Source organism: Girardinichthys multiradiatus, chromosome 20 (genome assembly GCF_021462225.1).
Source record: "Girardinichthys multiradiatus isolate DD_20200921_A chromosome 20, DD_fGirMul_XY1, whole genome shotgun sequence".
Lineage (NCBI taxonomy): Eukaryota > Metazoa > Chordata > Actinopteri > Cyprinodontiformes > Goodeidae > Girardinichthys > Girardinichthys multiradiatus.
In genome coordinates this window covers 47,597,592-47,606,344 of record NC_061812.1, presented here as the reverse complement: position 1 = coordinate 47,606,344, position 8,753 = coordinate 47,597,592, and positions in this window count along the sequence as shown.

Sequence of the window (8,753 nt, the reverse complement as noted above, 5' to 3'; positions counted from 1 at the left end):
GCAGCCAGTTCAGAGACCCAGCGTCTTCCTTTCGTTCATGATGTCATTTCCCCCAGTCCTGAGAAATATTCAAGTGAGACCAGTGACTGTAAGGGTTTCTTGTTACAATGTTCTTTAGTGCTCAATCGTTCCCCCCACTCTTTCCCCCATGATGACTCTAAGATTTCTTATATTATTGGCCTTTTGTCAGGAAAAGCACTAAGATGAGCTGAGTCCCGTTTTCCTAGTTGTGTCCAGTTTGGTTGCACATTTTCTGATTTTGAGAAGGAGTTTAGGAGAAATTTTTCTTTCTGTATTAATTATGTGGCTTCAGGTCGAAAGTTATGGACTATTAAGAGGCGGGGTAGACCGCTAACAGAATTTGCTATAGATTTTGCGTATCCTTGCAGCAGAATCTGGCTGGGACAGCCGGGCCCTTAAATCTGTATTTTTTCATGCCCTAGATGAGACTTTAAAGGATGAGCTTTTTTTAGTGGATGAGCAAGAGTTATTTGAGGAATTCATTGCTAAAGCCATTAGAATAGATAGCCGTTTAAGGGAGAGGAGGAAGCCCCCAAATTAATGCAGTTATGTTAGGACCCAGCCAACGTTTTTGCCTACTGTTAACCCCAAGCCCCCTTCCCAAGAACTGGCAGGAGAAACTGAACCCATGGAGGTGGGTAGGGCGCGCCTCACTAGCGAGGAAAGGCAGAGGCGCTGGCAGGCTAGGCAATGTTTTTATTGTGGCTCCATAGAGCATTTTGCAACCGACTGTCCTACTTGTCCTCCTCAGCCAAAAGATCAGGTGCGTTGGTAGATAGGGACATACCGGTGGACCAGACTGTTTCATCTGAATCCCTCAGATTTTGTATGCCATTCACACTACTACTTAACCAACAGGTCCACAATCTCTCTGCACTGGTTGATTCAGGAAGTGAACCGAATCATATAGACTTGGATCTAGTTAAAGCAGCTGGGATCGAGAATGTGGCTTTAACAGCACCACTTCTTGTGACAGCCCTCAACAGTCAGGAATTGTCTCGTATTACACACCAAACTAAACCTATAGCCCTCTTGTTGTCTGGCAATCATCGAGAATTAATTTCCTTCTACGTTTTTCCTGTAGCTACGCACGCTATGCTGCTGGGTTTCCCTTGGCTTAGTAAACACAATCCTCACCTTGATTGGGTTAAGGGCAGAGTTGAGTCCTGGTCCACCAGTTGCCACATTACCTGCCTTCAGTCTGCAGTCGCTCCCGTTCCCCCTGATTCAGTTGTTGAGGAGAGTGATTTTCCGGATTTTACCCGGGTACCTTTGATATACCATGATCTTAAACAAGTGTTCAACAAAGCTAAGGCACTTTTGTTACCTCCACACCGACCCTATGATTGCGCCATTGACTTACTTCCAGGAGTTTCCCTGCTCACCAGCAGGTTGTATCCCATTTCTACACACGAGCAGCAGACTATGGAGAAATATATTAATGAGTCCCTGGCTACCGGCGTTTTCCGCCCTTCTTCATCACTCCTAGGCGCAGGTTTCATTTTCGTCAACAAGAAGGATGGTTCATTAAGGCCCTGTATTGATTATAAGGGGCTTAATAACATTATGGTTAAGAACAAGTATCCCCTTCTTTTACTTTCTTCAGCTTTTGAACCTGTCCGCAAGGCCACAGTTTTCACTAAACTTGACCTTAGGAATGCCTACCACCTAGTTAGGATTCACCAGGGGGATGAGTGGAAGACAGCTTTTAAGACCCCACTCGGACATTTTGAATACTTAGTCATGCCCTTCAGCCTCTGCAATGCCCCTGCTGTCTCCAAGCACTTGTTAATGACGTCCTCAGGGATTTTTTGAACATTTTTGTGTTTGTCTACCTAGACGATATTTTGATTTATTCTAAGGACCTGAAGACTCACCACCATCACGTTCATCTGGTGTTACAAAGACTTTTAGAGAACAAACTGTACGTGAAAGCGGAGAAATGTGAATTTCACCAGGCCTCTGTGACCTTCTTAGGTTTTATTCAAGAGGGTGGACAGCTCCGTGCAGACCCAGAGAAGGTTAAGGCTGTGCTGGAGTGGCCTGTTCCGGACTCACGGAAACAATTGCAGAGGTTTCTCGGCTTCGCCAATTTCTACCCCAGCTTCATCCGGAACTAGAGCCAGACGGCAGCACCTTTAACTGCACTAACTTCCACTAAAGTGCACTTCCTTTGGAACTCCGCTGCGGATCAAGCCTTCCGTGTTCTTCAGGAGAAGTTCGCCCAGGCACCCATCTTAAAACATCCAGATCCCTCCAGACAGTTCATTTTGGAAGTCAATGCCTCTGACACTGGGGTGGAGCAGTACTCTCACAACGTTCCTCTGACGACGACAAACTGCACCCTTGTGGGTATTTTTTGCATCGGCTGAGCCAAGCAGAGCGGAATTATGATGTGGGTGACAGGGAACTCCTTGCTATTAAGCTAGCCTTAGAGGAGTGGAGACACTGGTTAGAGGGTGCCGTTCACCCTATTTTAATCTGGACCGACCACAAGAACTTGGCTTATTTACAGACTGCTAAAAGACTTAACCCAAGACAAGCCCGTTGGTCTCTTTATTTTTCTCGGTTTAATCTAACCATCTCTTTCAAACCTGAGAGAAAGAACTCCAAGCCTGATGCTCTTTCCCGGCAGTTCACACCAGATGACTCTGAGAAGCTACCTGAACCTATTATGCCCATTGTTTCCCTTGGCTCAAGAAATATAATCCTCACGTTAAAGAACACACTCGTCACGTCCGTTTAGTTCCACAAAGACTTTTGGAAAATAGACTGTTTGTAAAGGCTGAGAAATGTGAATTCCACAAATCATCAATCACATTTTTGGGTGATATCCTGGAGGGTGGACAGGTGCGCTTGGACCCAGAGAAGATCAAGGCAGTACTGGAGTGGCCTTTTCCAGACTCCCGGAAGCAGCTACAACGGTTCCTTGGATTTGCAAACTTTTATCGACGATTCATCAAGAACCTTAGCTTAATCACCGCACCACTCACTGCCTTGACCTCCACAAACATTGTGTTTTCCTGTACACCTGAAGCAGACAAGGCCTTTCAGGCATTAAAAGAGAGGTTTTCTCAGACACCCATACTAGTTAATCCCGATTCTTCCAGACAGTTTCTTTTGGAGGTAGACGCTTCTGATACAGGTGTTGGTGCCGTACTATCTCAGCAGTCAGCCGCAGATGGAAAACTTCACCCATGTGCTTTCTTTTCTCGTCGTCTCACTAGCGTTGAAAAGAATTACGACGTGGGAGACAGGGAGCTGCTAGCAATAAAGCTAGCTCTCGAAGAGTGGAGACATTGGTTGGAGGGGGCTAAGCACCCCATTTTAGTATGGACCGATCACAGAAATCTGGCATACTTACAAACAGCTAAAAGATTGAACCCAACAATGACCAATCACGTTGGTTTTCTCGTTTTGATCTCTCCATTTTTTACAGACCAGGCGCCAAGATTGTCAAGCCGGATGCTCTTTCCCGGCTTCATTTACCTGATTCCACCAAGAAAGATGCCGAACCCAGTGTGCCGTCCCATTGGACCTTTGGAGCTTTAGTTTGGGAGGTAGAGGATCTTATAGACAATGCCCAACGAAACGAACCGGACCAAAGTACTGGTCCTCCCAACAGAAAGTATGTACCTACCTCTGTTAGGTTTAGGCTCATCCGCTGGTTTCATACATCCAAATTCTCAGGTCACCCAGGGATTAGTAGAACCATATCGCTCATTTCAAGACGATTCTGGTGGCCATCTCTTCATAAGGATGTTACTGAGCATGTGCCAGACAAAAATCGAGCAACCAGCCCCCCTATGGGTTACTTCAGCCTCTCAATACACTCAAACGCCCTTGGTCACACATCGCTCTGGATTTTGTTACAGGTTTATCCTTATCAAAAGGGAATACGGTCATTCTCACCATTGTTGACCGTTTTTCTAAGTCATGCCATCTTGTACCATTAAATAAACTCCCATCTGCTTTTCGTACAGCCCAGCTGTTGGTTCAGCATGTTTTTTGCCTTCATGGCATACCCTAGGACATTTTGTCACACCGTGGTCCTCAATTTATCTCTCGTGTTTGGAAACAGTTTTGTTTTGCTCTTGGAGCCAAGGCCTCCCTGACTTCTGGTTATCACCCCCAATCTAATGGACAGACAGAACGCATGAACCAACAGATGGAGTCCATACTTAGATGCATGACCACAACCGAACCACTGGACTGGTGTGTTTTTCTCCCCTAGGTCGAATATGCAATAAATTCACAAATCTCATCTGCAACTGGCCACCTTTTGAGATTTCCCTCGGTTATCAACCTCCTTTATTTCCAGCAGACGACAATGACATTGGTGTAGCATCCGTTCGGCACCACATACGCCGTTGTAAATGGATCTGGGGAAATGCAACCAGAGCTCTACTTCGTACAGCAGACCAGAACAAGAAGTACGCTGACCGCAGACGGCGGCCTGCTCCGACGTACCATCCCGGTCAAAAGGTTTGGCTGTCCTCCCGAGACATTCCTTTGAAGGCTATGTCAAAAAAAAACTGTCTCCTCGTTTCATTGGCCCCTACACTATTGACTCAGTTATCAGCCCCTCTGCTCTTCGTCTACGTCTGCCTTCCAGCTTACGTATTCATCCTGTGTTTCGTGTCGCACAAGTCAAACCTTTCGTTTCCAGCACTTCTTGCTTTCTGCATGTGGGTCAAATCTGTTAAAGCAATATGACAATTTGTATACATAGCCTTTCATAGAATATAATTTTTGCACATTGGTTTACATTGGTTTGTTATTTTTATTATTTGTGATTATTCTTTTTTTAATAAAATTCCTCCAGTTGCATTAAAAAAGGACACAATATAGTTAAATTTCTTTTCATTATATTAATTTTATCCTGTGCACAATGGCTTATTGTAATGATATACACGGTAAATGTAATGACCAAGGGCGTTTTTGTATTCAATAGGAGTCCTATAATAGCAATCTATTTAATTCAGTTTATTTATATGGCGCCAATTCACAACACATGTTGTCTCAAGGCACTTCACAAAAGTCAAGTACATACATTCCAATTAATCCTAACCACTGAACAGTGCAGTCAGATTCAGTTATTTATTCAAATTGGAAAAAAAGGAATCCCAGCATTGCATCCAGTCAATGACTTGCAGCATTCACTCCGCCTGGATGAGCATGTAGTGGACAGTCACTGGCACTTTGCAGCAATCCCTCATACTGAGCATGCATGTAGTGACAGTGGAGAGGAAAAACTCCCTTTTAACAGGAAGAAAACCTCCAGCAGAACCAGGCTCAGTATAAGCGGCCATCTGCCATGACCGACTGGGGTTTGAGAGAACAGAGCAGAGACACAAAAAGAACACAGAAGCACTGATCCAGGAGTATTTTCTATGGGAAGGAAACGTAAATGTTAATGGATGCAGTTTCTTTAGTCGTTTCATCTAAAAAGAAAGAACAGATAAACTCTGAGCCAGTTTTCAAGGTGAGAGTCTGAAAGAGAGCACATATAATTAGTTACAGTAAAAGCTCAGTCAATTTCTATGTCTAGGAGAGAGAAAGGGTTAAACACTGAAAGACAGGGCTATGTGGATCATTGGTAGAGGGTAAGCATTAAGTTGCCAGCAGAAGCTTGGATCATGCCCCTCTCCAGAAAGGTGTCACAGGTAGACACACAGTCAGGCCAGGTGTAGCTTCTAGGAAGAGAAAAGAGAGAAAGTTAAAAGCTGAAATAACAGCAAATAATGCAAAAATGGAAAGTAATATGAGAAGGTAGCGAAGAGGGTGAAAGTGGTCATTATGTCCTCCAGCAGCCTAAGCCTAAGGCTTTATATGTGAGGAGGAGAATTTTAAATTCTATTCTGGATTTAACAGGGAGTCAATGAAGGGAAGCTAAAATTGGAGAAATATGATCTCTCTTTCTAATTTTCATCAGAACTCTTGCGGCAGTATTTTGAATCAGCTGATGGCTTTTAACTGCATTTTGTGGACATCCTAATAGTGAAGAATTACAATAGCCCAGCCTTGAAGTAACAAATGCATGGACTGGTTTTTCAGTGTCACTCCTGGATAGGATATTTATAATTTTGAGAATTGGCCCAAGTACTGAACCCTGTGGTACACCCCTGGGGTTTAAGGATGATTTATCATTTTCATGAACAAACTGGAATCTGTCAGACAAATAAGATTTAAACCAGCCTAGTGCTCTTCCCCTGATCCCTACAGCATATTCCAGCCTTTCTAAGAGAATATTGTGATCGGCTGTATCACATGCAGCACTGAGATCTAAGTACAGACACAAGTACAATATCTGAGGCCATAAGAATATCATTAGTGACTTTCAGTAGAGCTGTTTCAGTGCTATGATGAGCACTGAAGCCTGACTGAAACTCTTCAAACAGATCATTGCTGTGTAAATGCTCACACACTTGATTAGCAACTATTTTCTCAAGCATTTTAGATAAGAACGGATGATTGGATACAGGTCTGTAATTTTTCAAGTCATCTCGATGAAGCGAAGGTTTAATTACAGCTACCTTAAAAGCCTGTGGTACATATCCATTTACTAAGGATAGATTAATTATATCTAAAATGGGGCTGAAATCAGAGGGAATACTTCCTTAAATAATTTGGTTGGGATTGGGTCTAAGATACAAGTTGAAGGTTTGGATGAAGCTAATATTTTTGATAACTCAGGAAGCTCCACAGGATCAAACAGTCCAAACATAGATCAGGTTCTACAGTTACTTCCAATGTTGTCCCACTTGCTGAGGATGAAGCTTAAAAGCTTAAAAGCAGCATGTTGATTGAGTTATTAAAGGTATTTACATTCTGTATATTTTCTTAGTTCTTAGAATGTGTACAGGTCCTTCTCAAAATATTAGCATATTGTGATAAAGTTAATTATTTTCCATAATGTCATGATGAAAATTTAACACTCATATATTTTAGATTCATTGCACACTAACTGAAATATTTCAGGTTTTTTATTGTCTTAATACGGATGATTTTGGCATACAGCTCATGAAAACTCAAAATTCCTATCTCACAAAATTAGCATATCATTAAAAGGGTCTCTAAACGAGCTATGAACCTAATCATCTGAATCAACGAGTTAACTCTAAACACCTGCAAAAGATTCCTGAGGCCTTTAAAACTCCCATCCTGGTTCATCACTCAAAACCCCAATCATGGGTAAGACTACCGACCTGACTGCTGTCCAGAAGGCCACTAATGACACCCTCAAGCAAGAGGGTAAGACACAGAAAGAAATTTCTGAACGAATAGGCTGTTCCCAGAGTGTATCAAGTGTATCAAGGCACCTCAGTGGGAAGTCTGTGGGAAGGAAAACGTGTGGCAGAAAACACTGCACAACGAGAAAATGTGACCGGACCCTGAGGAAGATTGTGGAGAAGGGCCGATTCCAGACCTTGGGGGACCTGCGGAAGCAGTGGACTGAGTCTGGAGTAGAAACATTCAGAGCCACCGTGCACAGGCGTGTGCAGGAAATGGGCTACAGGTGCCGCATTCCCCAGGTCAAGCCACTTTTGAACCAGAAACAGCGGCAGAAGCGCCTGACCTGGGCTACAGAGAAGCAGCACTGGACTGTTGCTCAGTGGTCCAAAGTACTTTTTTCGGATGAAAGCAAATTCTGCATGTCATTCGGAAATCAAGGTGCCACAGTCTGGAGGAAGACTGGGGAGAAGGAAATGCCAAAATGCCAGAAGTCCAGTGTCAAGTACCCACAGTCAGTGATGGTCTGGGGTGCCGTGTCAGCTGCTGGTGTTGGTCCACTGTGTTTTATCAAGGGCAGGGACAATGCAGCTAGCTATCAGGAGATTTTGGAGCACTTCATGCTTCCATCTGCTGAAAAGCTTTATGTTGATGAAGATTTCATTTTTCAGCACGACCTGGCACCTGCTCACAGTGCCAAAACCACTGGTAAATGGTTTACTGACCATGGTATCACTGTGCTTAATTGGCCTGCCAACTCTCCTGACCTGAACCCCATAGAGAATCTGTGGGATATTGTGAAGAGAACGTTGAGAGACTCAAGACCCAACACTCTGGATGAGCTAAAGGCCGCTATCGAAGCATCCTGGGCCTCCATAAGACCTCAGCAGTGCCACAGGCTGATTGCCTCCATGCCACGCCGCATTGAAGCAGTCATTTCTGCCAAAGGATTCCCGACCAAGTATTGAGTGCATAACTGTACATGATTATTTGAAGGTTGACGTTTTTTGTATTAAAAACACTTTTCTTTTATTGGTCGAATGAAATATGCTAATTTTGTGAGATAGGAATTTTGGGTTTTCATGAGCTGTTCGGAAGAAGGCCCAACAGAGACTGTACTTCCTGAGGCAACTCAAGAAGTCCAACCTTCCACAGGAGCTGCCGGTCATCTTCTACACTGCCATAATTCAGTCTGTCCTGTCTTCATCCATCTCAGTGTGGTTTGGCTCATCCACAAAACAGGACAGGTCCGGACTGCAACGAATAATCAGGTCTGACTTTCTTCCATCCAGTATTTACTTATACAGGTTCAGGGTCAGAAAAGAGCTGCTAAATCTCTGCAGACCCCACACACCCTGCACATAAAATGTTTAGAGCCTTACCTTCAGGCCTCCGCTACAGAGCACTGTTTGTTAAAACCAGACGCCACATAAACAGTTTCTTCCCCCAGGCTGTTTCTCTGATGAACACTTGACAGTCAGAGTGGCAGAACAATGCAG